Source organism: Bubalus kerabau, chromosome 1, assembly GCF_029407905.1.
Source record: "Bubalus kerabau isolate K-KA32 ecotype Philippines breed swamp buffalo chromosome 1, PCC_UOA_SB_1v2, whole genome shotgun sequence".
Taxonomy (NCBI): Eukaryota; Metazoa; Chordata; class Mammalia; order Artiodactyla; family Bovidae; genus Bubalus; species Bubalus kerabau.
In genome coordinates this window covers 96,306,864-96,328,889 of record NC_073624.1, presented here as the reverse complement: position 1 = coordinate 96,328,889, position 22,026 = coordinate 96,306,864, and the positions used below count along the sequence as shown (strand labels likewise).

General features: G+C 42.6%; 2 pseudogenes; one reads left to right on the top strand and one right to left on the bottom strand.

Annotated features, from left to right (window-relative positions):
* The first annotated feature begins 357 nt into the window (after positions 1-357).
* Positions 358-907, top strand: LOC129652393 (60S ribosomal protein L17-like; annotated as a pseudogene).
* Positions 908-21,665: 20,758 nt separating this feature from the next.
* Positions 21,666-21,766, bottom strand: LOC129642552 (uncharacterized; annotated as a pseudogene).
* Between the last annotated feature and the right edge of the window lie 260 nt (positions 21,767-22,026).

The following is a 22,026-nucleotide window of genomic DNA, read 5'->3' as shown; positions in this document are numbered from 1 at the left end:
TTTTTAAAAAATAGGAATTTAAGAAATATCTCACTGACTTGGAGGATTAACAGATGACGTATGGATCAATGACTTCTGAGGTGACCACCTTGTGTTCAGGGAGCAGAAGGAAAATCCAGAGACAGGAGACCCTCTTCCTATAGATGGAGTCCAGTCCCATCGGGGAAATGGGATGGCACTCATGACACAGAGGCCAAGGCAAAGAAAGACAAAGACAGACCAGGAGGCACTTTATTGAGCTGCAGAGATAAGTGCTGAAAAGATGGAAAGAAATGAAAGAGAAAAATCACGATCAGGACTAAAGATTAACATGAAGGGATAGCTTTTTTGGCAAGAGGCTTGAAATGACCTCTAAAAATGGTTCGCCATTCACTTGACTCAGGAAACCCCACAAAATCATGCAAATCACGAGGTTCATATCTTTGTGTTCACTCTAAGAATACTCATGGAACTGCCCAGGCCATTAAGGGTATGTGTATCTGAAAAGCCACCAAGTACCTGAAGGATGTCCCTTTACAGAGCTGTGAGTGCCACTCTGTCATTACGATAGTGGAGTTGGGAGGTGGGCCCAGGTCAAACAGTGGGGCCAGATGCAGGGTCAGTGGCCCAAAAAGAGTGTTGAATTTTTACTGCACGTGCTCAGAATGCAGAGAGTAATGCCGAACTTAAGGACTTAGATGTAGATTCTCTGGTTATTGAGCAAATTCAGATAAACAAACTCCCAAGATATGGCACTCATGGTCGGATCAACCCATTCATGAGCTCTCCCTGCCACACTGAGATGGTTGTTACTGAAAAATAACACACTGTTCCTAAACCAGAAGACGGGGTTGCACAGAAGAAAAAGATACCCCAGAAGAAACCAAAGAAACAAAAACTTCTGGGAATAAATGCCATAAGAAAATAAAGTTAAAAAAAGAGAGAGAGAGAAATGTGAACGGATATACACAAGATGCCATGCATATGTCTCTATGTATGTTTTGCAAAAGGCATCTGAAAAGGGTGGTGAAAAGCAGTGGACCTAGATCTGTCCAGAGAAGCAAGGAAAGCACCTCTAGTCTGGGAAAGAAGGTAAGAGGGTAAAAGACAGGGAGGTGTGATGAAAATTAAGTCACCAGCCTTCTGTTCTCCCAGTTGGTTCAGACCCACACCCACTGGTGGGCAGGCCAGTAGCTTCTTGCCAGGCTATTTGGCCCATGAAATACATCTTCAGGGTCCAGAGAATGAAACAGAGTGATCTTGCTTACATACAGCTTTGAGCCTCTACTGAGGAACACTCAGAGTTAAGTCCACCCTAACATGAAAAGATGGGCACTGGGAGAGCACCGTCTTCTACACCATAATGGGCTTCAAATCTCTGAATAGTTATTGTTTGTGGAGCCACAGGCAGCCGTTCTTCATTCTTTCTGGGGAAATAAAAACCACAAGGAAGTAGAATGAAACTATAGAAGCAAGGATTGAGTTAGACAGAGGAAACATTTCCTGAGTGAAGCAACCCCCGTCTTGGTAGTGTTTAGGGCAGGCTTTCTGATGCTCACCCATCAGGATGACTTAGATGCCAGTTAGTTGAACTTGTTGGAAAATAGTGCTAAATGCAATGTTTCATTGCAGAGCTCAAATATTTCCTCATCTGTAAGATGGGCAAAATCATATTATTTCACAGAGATGGCATGGGAGAAAATGCATAGTCCCACAAGAGGCTCCTAGTAGGTAGTGTGTGTGTGTGTGTGCGCGCGCGCGCGTGAGACAGAGAGAGAAAAATCATTTCCTCAGTAAATATTGACACTTTTCTTTGCCCCCGCCTCAGTTTTCTTAACTATAAAATGAGTACGGACTGCATCCTTTAGAGGCTTAGTGTGACTATCAAAGCGGTCCAATAGATGGGAAATATTTAGATACTGTAAACACACAAAGATATATGTTATCATTAGAAGCTCTGTGAAAGTATTTTATCATTACTGTTCTATCAATATATCGCAGTGGTAAAGAATTCTCCTGCCGATGCAGGAGATGCACAAGAAGCAGGTTCAATCCCTGGCTCAGGAAGATCTGCGGGAGTAGGAAATGGCAACCCACTCCAGTATTTTTTCCTGGAAAATTCCATAGGCAGAAGAGTCTGGTGGACTATAGTCCAGGGGGTCGCAAAGAGTCAGACGTGGCTGAGCACATGTGCACTGTCTGTTATCACAGGTCAGTGTTTTTGTTTCACAAATATAGGCTATAACTCTTGCCCCTGGCTCAGAACAACACCCTTACACTGCTAAAAAAAAAAAAGCCAAAATAATCCTAAAAGCTCAAACTTCCCTGACTTCAAATCAGTTCTAGCACAGGAGAAGAAAGAGAATAAGAAAGCTCGTAAGTCAGTCAGGACTGAGTTCAAATCCCAATACCACTATTATTTAATATCTTTGAACCTTGCTTTTCTTGTTCACAAAATGGAGGTAAGTATGATCTCCCATTTGGACCGTTTTAAGGTTTTAATGAAATAAAATATATGCAAGGCCTGGCCTATCGAGGATGGTCTTTGAGTGTTAGTTCCCCTCACACAAGACACATTGCATCTTATTACTGGTCAGGGTTCTGCGTGGAGACAGGAGCATGAACACATTGAAGTCTACCAATTTAAGATTTGGAGCCATGTGTGAAGGGCAGGGAGAATCACAGAGAACCTCTAAACCAGGACTGCAGCGCCTTGACAGAAGGACCATCGTTTCCCTAATCCGTTCTTTCTTTTTTGTAACCTTCTCCAATAGAAATTCCTCATTTTTCCCTGTAGGCTAATGCGCCACTTTAAATAGTTTTCAGCCTCAAAGTAGCCTCCGGGTCCTGCTTTGTCCAGGAGAAGAGGGCAAGGAGACTGATGATTAAGAGAAGATGCTTCCACCCAGGGCTTGCCCAGCTCATTTCGAAAATTGGTCCAATATACATCCATGATAGTTTCCAAAGCACTTCTGCTCCTGACAAAAAGGGACCGTGTTTCCACATCCCTCACCTTGCTAGGGGAGAAGGAAGGAGCCTGGAGGGGAAGCTGAGGTCTGCAGATACATTCGTGCACCTTTGCAGGTACACACATTAGACAACGTGTCTGAGCGGATATGTGTTAGCGGAGGGGAAGGTGGCATAATCTGAAAGTGGGGAGGCTTGCTATTTGGGTGAATGTATGACTAGTGAGTGCATACACTGGGTTACTGCTGAAGCGTAGTGGTGTCTACAGGTGCCAATGTCTAGCATGGCATAGGTGCTACAGACAGGCGTGTGTATTATGTATGTTGGTGTTTGTGGCAGAGAAATATGATCACAGAAAGTCACATGCAGATAGAGCTCAATTATCAAATTAAAGTGGAAAAACGAAGCCATATATATATGGCTGAACTGAATTTGTCAGACAATTTGGGCAAAAAGCTCACTTTTCTATTCTCAATCTGTTTCTCAGTGCAGTCTTCAGACTAAACCATTAAAATATAAACATTATGAGGGCAGGAATTTTGACCATCTTATCATTTTATAAACTTTTATAAAATGTGTTTGACCATTTTATCTGATGTATCCTCAGCACCTAGAACAAAGAGTGCTTGGCACAAGGTAGACGTGAGATAAATATCGAATGCCTGTGTGCTTGCTAAGTCACTTCAGTCGTGTCTGACTCTGTGACCCCACGGATGGTAGCCCGCCAGGCTCCTCTGTCCATGGAATTCTCCAGGCAAGAATGCTAGAGCAGGTTGCCATGGCCTCCTCCAGGGGATCTTCCTGACCCAGGGATCGAACCCGCATCTCTTACGTCTCCTTCTTTGACAGGCAGGTGTTTTTTTTTTTTTTTTTTTTACCACTAGCACCACCTGGGAAGCCCAAATATTGAAATAAATGTCTTATAAATGAAAGAAAGTGGAGTTGCTCAGTCATGTCCAATTCTTTGCAACCCCATGGACTGTAGCCTACCAGGCTCCTCAGTCCATGGAATTTTCCAGGCAAGAGTACTGGAGTGGGTTGCCATTTCCTTCTCCAGGGGATCTTCCCGACTCAGGGATTGAACCCAAGTCTCCCTCATTGCAAGCAGAAGCTTTACCATCTGAGCCACCAGGGAAGCACTTATAAATGAATAAGTGATTTATTTGAACTCCCAGGCCCATTCTGGCTTGGCCAATTAATAGAGGAACTGGGATGATGGCAAAGAAAGACTAGGGACCTGCTGGACACTGATACTTGAGGAAGAGGAAGCATATGAAGAACGAAGCTGGAAGAATTCATCCCAGCAGTCTCCTCAGGTGGACGGGGACGTAAAACAGAGAGCTGTTAACATTCTATGGGAGAAGTTATTCCTGAGTATTTGTTCTCTAACATTTTATGAGGATCTACTGTGTGGAGGATTCAGTATGTGGTGGGGTGATTATAATGATGAGCAAGCTGTGATCTTGAGGTGTGTATTTTGGTGAAGACAATAAAATGGGCATGGGCCTTGCTGCTGCTGCTGCTAAGTAGCTTCAGTCGTGTCCGACTCTGTGCGACCCCATAGATGGCAGCCCACCAGGCTCCTCTGTCCCCAGGATTCTCCAGGCAAGAATACTGGAGTGGGTTGCCATTTCCTTTTTCAGGCATGGGCCTTAGTGATGTTAAATCGCTTCAGTCATGTCTGACTCTGTGCAACCCTATGGACTGTAGCCCCTTGGGTTCCTCTGTCCATGGAATTCTCCAGGCAAGAACACTGGAGTGGGTTGCCATGCCCTCCTCCAGCGGATCTTCCCCACCCAGGGATCGAATCCATGTCTCCTACATCTCCTGCAGTACAGGTGGATTATTTACTGCTGAGCCACCAGGGAAGCCTATAGGCCTAAGTAAAGGTTTGTATAAAGTGCTCTGGGAGCAGACGGGATGGTGGAGGAGCTAGGTTTTGAAGCCTGAGTTCTTTCTCACTTGCTCAGTGCAGAAGGGGACAGGGATTTCCAAGCAGAATAGGGCAAAGCCCCTGATGTTCGTGGGAACAGGAAGAGGTGGGGCTTATTGTGCACAGGGGCAATGACACAGAGCATGCACAAGGAATCCAGGCTTGTAGGTACAAAGATTTCTTAGAGATGTTGTCCTAAAGCAGATAATCCATAAAGCAAAAACCTAATGACACAGGTACTGTATCCTGACTGCACGTGTAGCATGGATTTCATGTTCTGTGCTTAGTTGCTCAGTGGTGTCCAACTCTTTTCAACCCCGTGGAATGTAAGCCCACCAGGCTCTGCTGTCCATGGGTATGCTCCAGGCAAGAATACTGGAGTGGGTTGCCATGCCCTCCTCCAGGGGGTCTTCCTGACCCAGGGATCAACTCCAGGTCTCCCACATTGCAGGTGGATTCTTTACCATCTGAGCCACCAGGGAAGCCCAAGACTACTGCAGTGGGTAGCCTATTCCTTCTTCAGGGGAACTTCCTGACCCAGGAATCAAACTGGGGTCTCCTGCACTGCAGGTGAATTCTTTAGCAACTGAGCTACCCGGGGAAGCCCATTGATTTCATACTTGTGGTCAACAGCAAGAAAAGGGCAATGTGTGGATAAGGATTAAGAAGTTACATGGAGATTTTTATGAGACAATATCATATGATAGCATTGTAAAATGCAAATTAAAAAAAGGGAAAACAGCTACTGAGAAGACTTTCTTCATAAATTCACTTAAGGAAACACAGCCCACATATAGAAAATGGCTCAAAAACACTTACAAAGCAACGTATAAATAGTGCAAATAAATACAACACAGATCGAGTCCCCTGGTGCTATGTAAACAGAATAAACAAGAAGCCAATATTGGATGAGGAGAACTAGGGAGTGCTTCCTGCAGGATGGAGATCTAATTATTGGCAGGCCTGGGATAAGGGTATGTTAAATAGAGTTACTTGCAAATGAATCAAGCCACATTCAGAAAACAGGCAGGGTGAGAAAATCATCAGAGCCCCCCTGGCTCACTCCCATCGCGGCTGTTTTCCTGCCTGCCACATTGAGCACATTACTCATTTGCTACTTTGAACAGTCTGTTTTCATTTCCTATGCTGGCAGACACCCCTGTCAGACGCCCCACTCGGTTTCTCACAGACAATTATGACTTTCAGATTTCCTGTGGCTCCAGGAGTAAGGGGGTCAGGTAGCCCTAGACAGCAAAGAGGCAATTATCTCGGTAATTTAGGTGTCAAACTACTTTACTTGAGTATCAAGCTCATCCCTCCAGTTTTCTGCTCCCCACAGCCTGGCAGCTGACTATCCTAAGACCAGCATATGCAGCACTGAGTCTTGGAAAACCTAAAAATGTCCAATAAAATGCAGCTGTATGGACATCAGGCAGGACCTTTGGGCCCCTCAACCATCTTTTCCATCTGCCATGTGGTTTGACATACACAGCTATCTTTAAGTTGTTCAGTCGCTAAGTCGTGTCCATGGACGGTAGTACACCAGGCTTCCCTGTCCTTCACTGTCTCCTGGGGTTTGCTCAGGTTCATGTCCATTGAGTCAGTGATGCTATCTAACCATCTCATCCTTTGCCACCCCCTTCTTTTGCCTTCAATCTTTCCCAGCATCAGGATCTTTTCCAATGAGCTGGGTGTTTGCAGTAGGAGGCCAAAGTACTGGAGCTTCAGCTTCAGCATCAGTCCTTCCAGTGAATATTCAAGGTTGATTTCCTTTAGGATGGACTGGTTGGATTTCCTTGCAGTCCAAGGGACTCTCAAGAGTCTTCTCCGAGACCACAATTCGAAAGCATCAATTCTTCGATGCTCGTCTTCTTTATGGTCCAACTTGCACATCCGTATATGACTACTGGAAAATCTTTAAAAGCCTATGTTAATTTCCTGTAGATGGATGGGTGAAGATCAGCTTCTGGTTTTGTTAGGTTTGAAAATCAAGGTAGTCACTGACCTAGAAAAGGACTGTGAGTCTGAAAGGACTCTTCATGGTGATCTCTAAACTGAAAGACTGTTAGCCTAGACTTTTGTCAAAAAGTCTGCTGCTCTAGAGGTAGGTTTGAGAAGAGTTTAAAAGGAAAGGATTTGGTAATTTAAACAATGGTGGAGAGGGATAAGAAGAGGAAGGAGTCAATAAAGGTGACCAGGCTTCTGGTAGAGGCAACTGGATGCCCCCAACTGAAGGGGGGTCTACAAAAGATAGAGCAGTTTAGAGAAAGTAGATGAGTTCTACTTTTGAGCACATTAAATATGAGCTGCTTGGGGGACTTCCCTGGTGTTCCAGTGGCTAAGACTGTGCTTCCAAGGCAGAGGGCCTGGGACTGATCCATAGTGAGGGAACTAGATTCCACATGGCGCAGCTAAGGCCTGGTGCACCCAAATAAATAAATAAATAAATTGTTGTTGCCATCGTTTAGTTGCTAAGTGGTGTCTGACTATTTGTGACCCCATGGACTGCAGCATGTCAGGCTTCCTGGTCCTTCACTATCTCTCGGAGTTTGCTCAAATTCATGCCCTTTGAGTTGGTGATGCCATCCAACCATCTCATCCTCTGTCACTCCCTTCTGCCCTCAATCTTTCCCAATATCAGAGTCTTTTCTAATGAGTTGGCTCTTCCCATTAGGTGGCCAATTTGAATTTTGAAAAATATGAGCTACTTGGGAGTGGACAGTGGCTGGATACATCAGTCTGTTCTAGCCTTGCCTACTCTGTGTATTCTGTTTTATTTTATACTCATGTAGCCTTAACCTCCTACCATATTTCATGTCCTCAGATGATATATGATGTCTAACATTTCTTTAGTATCCACCTGCCGAGAACCTCAGATGGGGTCCACTCACAACTGGGGCTAATATTTGTTGTTGATTAATGGGCTGGGGAAAAAATATTTGAAGGCTCTTCAAGAGAAACCTCCTCCCTCACAACTTGCTAATTTATTGGGGGCAGCATGTTTCTTTGGACCCAGTATAGACCAGTTTAGACCAATATAGCTTTGCTATTTCAGTCTGCTCTCTTTTTTTCCTTTTTTGAAATAGTCCTGGTTGTATCTATTCACTAGGTTTTTAAGTTGTCAAACTATATTAAACTGAAGTTAGGGTAGATGATTTCCTAAGTCTGTCACCATGACTGCATTACTATTATTTTAGTCTATTACTTTATATCATAAAAATGGATCGGGAGACAAGCCCAGCTTGTCCCACCCCCATAGCAAATGTACACGTATCAAATAGTGCTAAGAAGTCACAGGGAGACGATCTGACCTGAGACCAGAGACTTTGGAGCCATCTATTTGTGGTAGAGACCCCTTATGCTCCCACATATGAAGCAGTAGAATTAACTCTTCCCCCCATTTCCTCACTGCTAGGAAGAGTACTCCCTCCAGTTTGTGGAAATGTGGAGCTAATTTTTAAATTCTCCCTAATCTTTGCCTTATACAAACCATTACCAAACCACTCACATTCTTCCACCTTTTTCTCTCTCAGATTCTGCTCTTCTCTTTTGATTTCTTGGCTCTAGAAATCAGAGCCTGAGGTAGAAGTTTCTGTCATAACATTTTATTGAGGAGTACGATTCCAGGAAAGCAAGAGTGAAGGATGGTGAAAGCAAAGCAGAAAGAAGGAGCAAATCAAAAGGATTGTGCTGGGACTTCCTGGGTGGTCCAGTGGCTTGGAACTCTGTATTCCCAATGCAGAGGGCGCGGGTTCAATCTCTGGTCAGGGAACTAGATCCCACATGCTGCAACTAAAGATTCTGCTTGCCACAACTGAGGCCTGATACAGCCAATCAATACATTTAAAAAGTAAATGTTAAATAAAAGGATTGTATTATATAGCTTACCATTGCTTCTTGAAAAGTTGTTGCTTCACATGGTAAGTTGTCTTCAAATGAGCCATGTGAAGCAACTGTATCCCCAGTCTATCTAGGGGAAAGAAGGAATATGTTTAACTGCTAGCTCACATTATTAAATTTTTGTCCCTTGAGGTGTTAACTATCTCATGTATGTGAGTGTGTGTGTGTGTGTGTGTGTGTACGCTGTGCACAAGCCTCTTAAGCATCAATAGCAGCAGGGAAGCCCCAGGGTAGGGGACAAAAGACATAGAGCACGGGTGTAAGGTGGGCCAGTTTGGGCGTGTCTGCAAGTTATATGAGGGACCTTGTTCACTGGGACTGAACTCCCCGAACTCCCAGCAACAACAAACACCCCTGCCAGAGGCTGAATCTGGCATACTCCTTTATCATGTTTATAGTCCTAAACCTGGTCTAGAACCAAATTGGTTGTCTGGACTATCTCAACAGACTCCTAGCCATCTTTCACGTTTTCTTGTGTCTAGTCTTTCCCTTCTTTATTTTTTAAATTTGTATTGAAACATAGTTGAATTACAATGTTGTATTAGTTTCAGGTATACAGCAAAGTAATTCAGCTATACATATATATTTCTTTTCCAGACCCTTCTCCATTATAGGTTATTACAAGATACTGAACCCTGTGCTATACAGTGGGTCCTTGTTGATTATCTGCTTTATATACAGTAGTATATATATTTTAATCCCAAACTCCTAATTTATCCCTCCTCCCTCTATCCTCTTTGTCTTCTATGTCTGTGAGTCTATTTCTGTTTTGTAGGTAAGTTCATCTGTATCATTTTTTTTGTATTCCATGTAGAAGCAATATCATATGATATCTGTTTTTCTCTGACTGACTTCACTTAGTTGATTATCTCCAGGTCCATCCACATTGTTGCAAATGGCATAATTTCATTCTTTTTTTATGGCTGAGTAATATTCCCTCCTTTCAATTAATCAGTTACTGGCAAGAAATAAAAAATCCATAAAAATTATTTTAATAGGGTCTCCTTGTTATGCAGTAGCTACTATTGTTCATCACATCAAATAAAATCTCTTCAGTTGGGGCTTAATTCACCCCTTGTGCTGCTTCAGCCCTCTCCCTCCATCTAATGGCTTTCTAAATGGAATCTCTTCTCTGGTTCAAGTCCCCTGCCTCCTCTCTTTCGTATCTGACACACTCATGCAAAACCTTAGGACTTCATGCCAAAAATGCTCTTCTCCAGTAATGTAAATTCCTCTCCTCATAAAAATAATGATAACTAAGATTTCTTAATGCTTACTATGTGCCAGGCATTGTGCTGAAGATTTTGCATATGTCATCTTCAGTCAACATTTTTAAAAGAACTTTTAAGGCAAGTAGTATAATTATCCACATTTTACAAAAGAGTTAACTGGTACTTGGAATGATTAGGCATTTTGCCCACGATTATATGGCTAATAAACTGCACAGTAATGACTTAAACTCTGGTTTGCCTAAACTCCACATAAAACTTCCTATTTGCAGGAAGACTTCCCTTGTTAACTCATCCCAGTAGTGACAGCTCTGTTGCTCTGTGACTGCGTAGCAGTTACAAATATAGTGTCATTATCTGCTTTGCCTCTTTTGAAACATTACCTTATTAAGTGTTCTTAAGTCTTTTATTGCTCTGTGTGTGTGTGTGTGTGTGTGCGTGTGTGTGTGTGTGTGTGAGAGAGAGAGAGAGAGCACTTTCCCAAACTAGACCTTAAACTGGGAAATCCCCAAAGTCAGAGACTGACTCCATGACTTTCTTGTTAATCATTTGGTTTATTCTTTTTTAAAATAATTTTTATTGGAGTATAGTTTTTTCCAAATTTTAAACTTTTTATTTTGTATGGGGGTATCGCCTTAAGAATTTGTGATAGTTTCAGGTGAATAGCAAAGGGACTCAGCCATACATATACGTGTATCCACTCTCCCCACAGTCCCCCTCCCATCCAGGCTGGCACATAACCTTGGGTAGAGTTCCATGTGCGATACAGTAGGTCCTTGTTGAGTATCCATTTGTGAATATAGCAGTGTGTACATGCTGATTTACAGTGTTACGTTAGTTTCAGGTGTACAACAAAGTGAATCAATTATACATGTACATATATCCACTCTTTTTAAGGTTCTTTTCCCATATAGGCCATTACAGAGTATTGAGTAGAGTTCCCTGTGCTATACGGTAGATCCTTATTAGTTATCTATTCTATATATAGCAGTGTGTATATATCAATCCCAACCTCTCAATTGATCTCTTCCCCCTTACCTCTTAGTTTCGTTTGTACATCTGTAACTCTACTTCTGTTTTTTAGAAAAGTAAGTTTATACTTTTTAAAATTAATTTTTATTGAGATGTACTTGCTTTATAACATTGTATTAGTTTCTTACTGTACAGCAAAATGGATCGACTATACGCATCCATATATCCCCTCCCTTTTGGATTTCCTTTTCGTTCAGGTCACCACAGTACATTAAGTGGAGTTCCCTGTGCTGTATACATGTTCTCATTTTGTGCTTTTGTTCTCGGTCGTATCTGACTCTTTGCAATCCTATGGACTGTAGCCTGCCCGACTCCTCCATCCATGGGATTCTCCAGGCAAGAACACTGGAGTGGGTTGCCACTTCCTCCTCTAGGGGATCTTCCTGACCTGCGTCTCCTGCATTGCAAGCAGATTCTTTACTGCTGAGCCACTATTTTATATATTGCATCAGTAGTGTGTATGTGCATTTGTACTTTTATATCCCTGTCATCAGAGGGCAGAACTCTGCTCTTTGGCACTAGAAGCACAAGACTACTAGAATGCTTACAGAACACCATTCAGATGTGATTTTGTATAAAACAATGGTGTGGCCACACACAGGATAAGAATCCACTCCTAGATTCTCCTCCCTAAGACAAAATGAAGTCAAGGATGGCCCAGGGAAGAGATGCAGGACTGACTGTCGCCAATAGTGATCTTTATTTACAAAGATAAAATTTGGCTGGGTAAGGATACAATGAAAAATTTTAAGTCAAGAAGGATATGATTTACTATAATCATATTTACTAAATCATGAAGTAATGGGTCAAGGGGGCACATTTTAATACATAAAAGAACACCTGGGGATCTTGTTAAAATGTGGGTCTTGATTCAGTAGGTCCAACGCAGGGCTGACATTCTCCATTTCTTCCAAGGTCTGGGTAATGCCAATACTGTGGTCATGAGCCACACTCTGAGTAGCATATATCTAGACTTTGCAAGAGACTCCTGAAAATAAAGAAAAAAAACGTAACAACTCTAGTTGAATAATGTAAGGAAACTCAGATGTGAATGTACACTTCCCAGTATTCTGAAGTTGCATGTGTTGAGAGTTTATTCCTTCTTGTTGCTGAGAAGTATCTCATTGTGTGTATCCCACAACTTGTGATCCATTTACCAGATGATGGACTTTTGAGTTGTTTACAGTTTTAGCTCTATTATGAATAAGGCTGCTGTGAACAATTGGTGTTCAAGTCCTTGTGGAACATACATGGACTGTTAGGGATAAATCGGGGTTAGTTTAGCCTTGGTACTAAGGAAATTCCTTCTGGAATTTCCACTGATTACTCCAGGTGTTCAATGATGTCTAAGTGAATGGAATCTGAATGTTTCCCAGTCCTGTGTAAATTCTAAGAACTGTCCAACTTACACTTATCTGCTGTTGTTCTTTGCTCAGTATCATGGAGTTTTACCCTACCCAGGCACAGATTAGTATTAATCCAAAAAATTCCAGGAAGTTGTAGGCAGACTTCTGGAGCTCTTTCTCTGCATAACTCCTCCTCTAAAGTCTTCTTACCCACCAATTCTAGCTGTCTCAGCTTCCCTGAACTCCAGTTCCTACCTCAACTTGGCGTGACCCCCATACTCTGCTTGATGCCTACTGTCTCTGCTGCTACTGTTTCCAAATTGCCTCCAGGCTGGAATCCAGGGTGATGATAGGGTTCACCTTGTTTGTTTTCCTCTCTCAGGTATCATAGTCCTGCATCACTTCTGGGCTCAGTATTTGAGAATATCTTTTCATGTGCATTTTCTAGGTGTTTACAATGGGAAAATATGTTCCAAATCAGCTCTTTCCTTGTAAGCAGTCCTCTTACCTGGCTTCTTATTTTCTTTTACTCTCATTTTTCATATTCTGTAGTTTCACTGACACTAGTTAAGTATGGAGTTTCTTTATTTAACTTGCTTGGAACTCATTGGGCTTCTTAGCGACTAAACAGTTTTAGAAAATTCTGTAGGGTGATTAACTCTTCAGATATTGCCTCTGCTCTACTGTTTCTCTCCTTTTGTTTTGGGACTTTAATTAATATATGGCAGGTCTTCTCACTCTATCTTCCATATCACTCAACTCTCTTCTATATTTTCATATTTTTGTCTCTGTCTCTCTGTGCTGCATTCTGGACTTTTTCTGACTTATCTCTCAGTTTGCCAGTTCTCTCTTCAATTGGATGATCCAATCTGCTGTTAGTTTCATTCTACACTAAGTCCTGTATATGTGAACCTTCACGAATTTTCAAAGATGAGAATGTGTTCCGTCAATGTCAGATATGAGTAAAACTGCAGCTTCCCCTCTGTCTCCTATTGCTGATGATCCTTCAGGTCAAGCATCTCGCACTTCCTCTCCCTCCTCAAGTCAGACTCTTCTGGTCTGTTCATTCGATGCTAGCTGATCTGATAGAGTGCCTGAAGAACTATGGATGGAGGTTCGAGACATTGTACAGGAGGCGGTGATCAAAACCATCCCCAAGAAAAAGAAATGCAAAAAGGCAAAATGGTTGTCTGAGGAGGCCTTACAAATAGCTCAGAAAAGCAGAAAAGTGAAAGGCAGGGGACAAAAGGAAAGATATACCCATCTGAATGCAGGGTTCCAAAGAATAGCAAGGAGATATAAGAAAGCCTTCCTAAGTGAACAATGCAAAGAAATAAAGAAAAACAATAGAACAGGAAAGACTAGAGATCTCTTCAAGAAAATTAGAGATACCAAGGGAACATTTCATGCAAGGATGGGCACAATAAAGGACAGAAATGGTATGGACCTAACAGAAGCAGAAGATATTAAGAAGCGGTGGCAAGAATACACAGAAGAACTATACAAAAAAGATCTTCATGACCCAGATAACCATGATGGTGTGATCACTCACCTAGAGCCAAACATCTTGGAGTGTGAAGTTAAGTGGGCCTTAGAAAGTATCACTACGAACAAAGCTAGTGGAGGTGATGGAATTCCAGTTGAGCTATTTCAAATCCTGAAAGATGATGCTGTGAAAGTGCTGCACTCAATATGCCAGCAAATTTGGAAAACTCAGCAGTGGCCACAGGACTGGAAAAGGGCAGTTTTCATTCCAATCCCAAAGAAAGGCAATGCCAAAGAATGCTCAAACTACTGCACAATTGCACTCATCTCCCATGCTAGTAAAGTAATGCTCAAAATTCTCCAAGCCAGGCTTCAGCAATACATGAACCGTGAACTTCCAGATGTTCAAGCTGATTTTAGAAAAGGCAGAGGAACCAGAGATCAAATTGCCAACATCCGCTGGATCATCGAAAAAGCAAGAGAGTTCCAGAAAAACATCTATTTCTGCTTTATTGACTATGCCAAAGCCTTTGAGTGTGTGGATCACAAGAAACTGTGGAATATTCTGAAAGAGATGGGAATACCAGACCACCTGACCTGCCTCTTGAGAAACCTATATGCAGGTCAGGAAGCAACAGTTAGAACTGGACATGGAACAACAGACTGGTTCCAAATAGGAAAAGGAGTATGTCAAGGCTGTATATTATCACCCTGCTTATTTAACTTCTATGCAGAATACAGAAACGCTAGGCTGGAAGAAGCACAAGCTGGAATCAAGATTGCCGGGAGAAATATCAATAACCTCAGATATACAGATGACACCACCCTTATGGCAGAAAGTGAAGAGGAACTAAAAAGCCTCTTGATGAAAGTGAAAGAGGAGAGTGAAAAAGTTGGCTTAAAGCTCAACATTCAGAAAACTAAGACTGTGGCATCTGGTCCCATCACTTCATGGGAAATAGATGCGGAAACAGTATTTATTTTGGGGGGCTCCAAAATTAGTGCAGATGGTGATTGCAGCCATGAAATTAAAAGACGCTTACTCCTTGAAAGAAAGGTTATGACCAACCTAGATAGCGTATTCAAAAGCAGAGACATTACTTTGCCAAAAAAAGTCTGTCTAATCAAAGCTATGGTTTTTCCAGTGGTCAAGTATGGATGTGAGAGTTGGACTGTGAAGAAAGCTGAGCGCCGAAGAATTGATGCTTTTGAACTATGGTGTTGGAGAAGGCTCTTGAGAGTCCCTTGGACTGCCAGGAGATCCAACCAGTCCATTCTGAAGGAGATCAGTCCTGGGTGTTCTTTGGAAGGAATGATGCTAAAGCTGAAACTCCAATACTTTGGCCACCTCATGCGAAGAGTTGACTCATTGGAAAAGACTCTGATGCTGGGAGGGATTGGGGGCAGGAGGAAAAGGGCATGACAGAGGATGAGATGGCTGGATGGCATGACTGACTCAATGGACGTGAGTCCGAGTGAACTCCGGGAGATGGTGATGGACAAGGAGGCCTGGCGTGCTGCGATTCATGGGGTCGCAAAGAGTCGGACAAGACTGAGTGACTGAACTGAACTGGTGGTACAGTGGATAAGAATCTGCCTGCCAATGCAGGACACATGAGTTTGATCTCTAGCCCAGGAAGATTCCACACACCACAGAGCAACTAAACCTGTGAGCCACAACTATGGAGCTCACACACCACAACTACTGAAGCCGTTGCATCCAGAGCCCATGCTTCACAACTAGAGAAGTTACTGCAGTGAAAAGCCGGAGCACTGCAACGAAGAGTGGGCTCCACCTGCAGCAACCAGAGAAAGCCTGTGCGGAGCAACGAAGACCCAGTGCAACCAAAAATAAAAATAAATAAAAAGTTTTCTTTATTTTTTGTGTTTGTTTCTTATGTATTATTTGTGTGAAAAGTATTATAAACCTATTACGCACAGTATTATATAGCCAATTGTGTTAGTTGAATACCTAGGCTAACTTTGTTGGACTTATGAAAAAATTGGACTTTCGAATGCACTCTCAGAACAAAACTCATTTGTATGTAGGGTACTTACTGTACTTAATTCTGTTTCAAGTCCACTAGGTCACTTTTCATATTTTCCCTGTAACTGTTTTCTGACTTGTCTTGTATTCCTGAGAATTTCAGCGTCTGAAGTCGTCATGAATCTGTTTCTGTTGTCTGGTTATTGCTGATTCTCTTTTATGGTGCCTTCCCTCCCTGTGCTTGCTTATTCATTGCCTTTGAAGAATAACTTGTGGACAGTTTTGAAGGTTAGGATTAACGTGTTTTCACCGAGGGAGGATTTGCGTTTTACCTTTGCCAGATGCCTAGGGAAATACTTGTTTGGCATTATTGTAAAATTCAAGGTTTGAGGTTTTCTTTGATTACCTAGGTAATGTAAATTTGGCTACAAATCTGGCTTGCTCAGAATTTCCCCCCTGCTGTGTTCAGCACCAGGGACACTTTCTTGCAGTCCTTCAGGAGGTAGAAGAAAAATTAGGTGTACTTCTGTTTCACCCTTACCCTAAGGATGTAACCCTTTGATTCTTCAGTATGTTATAGGAAAGGTTTCCTATCAGACTCCCCGCGTTAGCCAATCCTGAGTTTTAACTTCTGAGACCAGAGTTGAGTTTGCCTTTATCAGCAAATACCTTCTGGTCAAAACTTGCCTCTTTATTCCACTTACCACTTTGAATTTTCACCTTTCATTAAATTTGGCCTGATATTTCCTTACTATCTTGTCAGCTTTTTGACGCTTTTAAGATGTTTTAAATATTTCATCTAGCATTTTTAGTTGTTTTCAGCAGGAAATTTGATTCAAATAACCTAGCCTGTCATGTTTCCAGAAACTGAAGTGGTTTTTGTTTTGTTTTGTTTGTTTTAACAGATTTCATTCAATAGCCTCTATAAGCAATTCAAAGTAGCATTGATTCTGTTTTTATCTGGGGGGGAGGGAGTGTTGTTGGTTGTTTTTTCTGGCAGATGTGTCTTCCCAAAACAAGAACATAATTTCTCAAATTCAAGAAATTAAAAACATATTCTACAATATGAGACTTTATTTTATGAGGATTCATATATAAACCACCTTCTTTTCTGGGAACTTATTTTGGGAAGATACAACTTCACCTTATATTTAGGCCAAAATGGTATATAAAGAGTTTTTAATAATACCCAGCATAGAGTAGGTATTTCATAAATATTCATCTCCCCCCAACTCCTTTAGGTCTTCAGGGATCCCCTTTAAAAATATCTAAGTGGTCCAGTTATTTAAACTAATGTCGGTCTGTCGCTGCTTAGGGTAAGTGACATGGTCAGTGTGACATTTTCTGGGCCTCTTCTAGTCAACAGTAGTAATCACGTGGATTACACACACACACAGCCACATAACCTTATAAATGACTGGGTTTTATGCCCTTTTATTTTACAGGGATTGTTATGAAGCATAACAGCCAATATAACATAGAAGAAATTTGAGTTCCATTTAGAAAATGAAGATTTTTTTTTAGCTCCAGATAAGAACTAGTCTTCTTTATTTACTCACATAGGACTTGGGGGTTTCTAAGAAAGAAATGAGTAAGAACTACATGTAGTCTTTTTTAGTGACTCCAGTGGAGGTGGGCCCATCTTCCTGAGGTAGAATAAGCATATTTCTAGGATACAGGGTCACTGTACAAAGGATGTAAGACTTAGGCCATAGCCACTTCCCTACCCTCTAAAACATATCACAGGTATTTCTGTATACAAGATTGCCCTCCCTGGTCCTTGCTACAAATTCCCAATCATTACCACCAGCATTACTAACACACTAAAATGGCATTTTCAAACCCCTACTAGTTAGGTATCTCTCTTGCTCCTTTTTTTTTTTTTTTTTCTGGCTAAAATAGAAACTCATTTCTTAGTTCTGGAGGCTAGAAGTCCAAGATCAAGGTGTTGGCAGGTTTAACTTCTTTTGTGGCCTCTGTCCTTGGCTTGCAGGTGGCCATCTTCTCCTTGGTCCTTACATGGTTCTTCCTCTGTGAGTTCCAATCATGTCTCTGAATTTATGTTTCTTTTATTCTCTGATTTCCCTGCTTGTAGAGTTCTGTCAATAATTTTGGAGGAGACCAAGAAAGAAAGGAAAACACAAATTCATAATATTTAAAGTGGTTTCAGAGATGACCTAATGCAACACTTCCCTGTCCAAACAGTTGACTGAAAGGCCAGAGAGGTTATGAGTTGCCCAGAGTTACAGACCCACACGAGAAGCCCGGGGTCGGTTCTTGACTTCTGTGTTATTCTACACCCCTGTAATACTCCGCTACTGGTCCCCTGTCTGCTCCTCAGGACTTGTTTCATCTGGACTTCATATTAAAGACAATAAACTGAAAGACAATATTGTCTTCGTATTAAAGACAGTAAAGACAAGCACAGATCTTGAGGCCAGCTGAATGAAGTTCCTCACGTTGCTGAGAGAGGGAATCAGAAGGACTGGGAGCACAGATGTGCTTAGGAAAGGCAATTGACAGGGAGAGGGAGAGAAAATGGAACAGGGCCTTAAAGTCACGGAAAGGCAGGAATGATGAGACATGGAAAGGCATCCCAGACAGAGAAAACTCCATCTGAGGCCTCAGTCCAAAGAAAGGATAAGATATATTGGGGTGGGCCACACGACAAAGTGACAGAAATGTGGACCACCGGCTCAGGTCGACAGTGCTCAGGAAATGGGGCAACATTCAAATAATGTTCCTCTTCCTCTTCTGGTACAAGGAAGACAGACATGAAACTAAACTAACATTTGAGAAGCTTTATAAAAGAATTGAGAACTTTCAGCTGAAGACACCTGGATCTCCCTTTTTGGGTGCGGGAGCGGGGGTGGGCAGGGTACGCCAGGCGATCTTACGGGATCTTAATTCCCCAACCAGGAATGGAACCCAGGCCCCCAGCAGTGGAAGTGCCAGCTCCTAGCCACTGGACTGCCAGGGAATTCCCTGGATCTCCCTTTTCACAGTGACAAGTATGGGTTAGAATTGCCAAAGGAAATTGAAATTAGACAGCAAAGGCAAAGAGCTGTGCACGTTCAACCAGAAGATGCTGAAAACTGAGGAAATCTTGAAACAAGGTCTAGAGGAGACAGCCTTCAGTGTGGGATGAGTTAAATTCAGTCCTGCCTAGAGGCAGAGGGAGGGTAGAAATGTCCTGTCATAGAGTCTGAAAGTCTGGATCAAGGCCGATTCATTCACTGGAACAAAGCATCTCATTATGGAGAGAGGTGGAGAACAGCAGGAAAAATCCCCAACCTATTTGCCTGGGGCTTCAAAGCAGTGTAGATGCTTTCTGGCTTGATCAATTTTAGGCTCTGATTATAACAAAAAAATTTTCAGCTAAATCAAAGTGAAAGAACACCCCATGATGCTATCAGGAGATTGAATCTCATTTACCGGGGATTTAACAACAGGGAATAACTTGCAACAATTTAGGCACCATTGGGAATGGAAACAGAAAGAGGGATAAGATTATCGCTTGGTTTGGGGATATAGGAGGCAGCTCTGAGGCCCTGGAGCTTGTCAGGGAGCGTTGGTTCAGTGAGGGTCCTCCTAGCCTGGTGGCTGTGCAGGAACCCGCTTCTGGGAACCCGCCGTGAAGGCTGGGTGTGTCCGAGCGTGTGCTGAATTCTTGGCTTCAATTACAGACTAGCAGGCGGCTGAAGTCTGTCATTGCCGATGTCATCACATTTACAAGATTCATAGGTCCCCTCTCCAATAAGACCCAAGAACCAGGGCCTCTCCACACCTGCAGCCATGGCCCATCGCAGCACGCCGTGTGAAGAGGTGGGGAGTAGATGTGAGGATCTGTCTGGTGCATTCATGTAGTCCCAACAGGGCGATGAGGAAATGGGACCTGGGAAAATTTACACCAAGCTCCCACTGCCCTGGTAAGGCCTCCGTGTTATAGGCCAAAAAAATCTTCAAGGGAAAAAGATTTTTATTTATCTGGGATGAAGGCAGAAGTATAGATAAGATGAGCTCTCAAGCATTCTTTCCATTGAAACACTTGATGATACTTTCATGGTCTATGGATTGTCCTCTGCCCATTAATATCCATTTAAATTCTTCTCCTGTCAACATCCTGGGGGATTCAGAGGAGTGTGGCTGCTCAGTTTGTCTTCTTCAACTGATTGTTTCTAGGCTCTGCCCTGGGGATGCCATTAGAGAACTGACAAGCATGGGGAACCGGCTTCTCCTCACAGAGCGAAACTCCCAAACAACCAGCCCCACATTCCTCTCTGACTCATGCCACCGACCCCCCCCCTCCCCACCCCCAGTGCCCAGCAGGTCAGTGGGCTGGGAACCCTGCTAATCTGGAACAATTGCAGCTGGAATAAGATGTCTATTCTGATAGCCCTGGATCACTCCCTGGCCTGTGCCCTAGGTATTACCACAAGATGCAGCCAGTGATGGGCAGAGGATGTCAACAAGGGATCTGTCCTCGGGCTGCCAGCCTCACCTGGAGAGATCTGATCTCAGTCTGTGGCTCATCTCTGATTCCTCCACTTGCCATAGTACAGATTCCTCCCAGCCCCTGGAAAGGCACTTCTCATTATCCAAACCAGTAGATAAGAGCAGAGGCACACGGAATTCTTTCATTTGTTGACTGGCTACTATGTGCTCAGTCCTGTGACAAATGTTGAGTGTGAAAGGGTGCATGAAATAAATATAAGTCTTGCATGAAGCTTACCATCTAGGGGTAGAGGCCACTATTAAACAGACTCCCAAATAAATATATAAGCTCAAAATGTAATTAACATTACCAAAAAAAGTGAGTGAAATATATGCATATTACTTTACCTACATAAAGTTGCTCACATACAAACACTTGCAAACATACCATCTGTGTCTACCCCTCATGGTCTTTCCTTTTCTTTTAAAATTCATTTATTTGGCTGCCTTGGGTCTTAGTCGTGGCATGCGGGAATCTTCGTTGCAGTGCATGGATTCTCCAGTTGTGGGGCCTAATTGCTCCGCCGTATGTGAGATATTAGTTTCCCTGAAAGTTGTTCAGTCATGTCCAACTCTTTGCAACCCCACGGACTATACAGTCCATGGAATTCTCCAGGCCAGAATACTGGAGTGGGTAGCCGTTCCCTTCTCCAGGGGATCTTCCCAACCCAGGGATGGAACCCAGGTCTCCTGCATTCCAAGCAGATTATTTACCAGCTGAGCTACCAGGGAAGCCCTAGTAACCTGACCAGGGATTATCAAACCCATGTTTCCAGCACTGCAAGGCTGACTCTCAATCACTGGGCCACCAGGGAAGTCCCCCTGATGTTCTTCCTGACACACTGTTTCTGCCAAACCCAAGGCAGTGCAAGTATGGAGTCTGCAAAAACCCGCCAAGTGGATAATCCACAAATCAGGAATAAAGACTTTACCCAACGTCTATATGAAAATTCACCTTGATTAATCATCTAGATATGAAAATCATATCAGAATTGATCACAAAATTCCATGTGCACATCTAGGTGAATAAACTTCATCTTCATTTTCCTCAAGGTTTTCTATCTCTGAATTAGAAAAGCAAAAAAAAAAAAAAAAAGTTTTTTTTGAGAAACCAGAAAGGCATGCAGCCATGGTAAGAGAGATATGAAAAATGAGTTCAAGTCCTTCTGGCTTCCTCCAGCTAATTCCTGTTCTGAAATCACTGAGTCTTAGGCCTTCAGAACTTTGGAGGTCTCCACATCTGTTTCATCACCTCCAAAATCATGCAGACAGTTGGTAATTGACCTAATTCTTCTAGTTCCTCAGATAAAAGGAACTACACAATTTCCTTTATGAATGTGCATGCCATTCTTGCACAGGAGCCATGCTAATCTTCTCCGGTATTATTCCAATTTCTTTTATTTTTAATTTTAAATATTTATCTATTGCTGCGCTGTTGGACATTCAGGCTCTTAGCTCCCCCACCAGGGATTGAACCCATGCCCCCTGCTGTAGAAGCGCAGAGTCTTAACCACTGGACCAGCAGGAAATCCCCTTATTCCGATTTTAGTATATATGCTGCCAAAGCACACACCACAGTTTCTTTCAGTCATCTCAATAATCCACTTTGTTGGGAAGTTCTTCTTTCTTTTGTGTTTCTACTCTTTCTTTCCCCACAAAATTTAATTCTTTTGT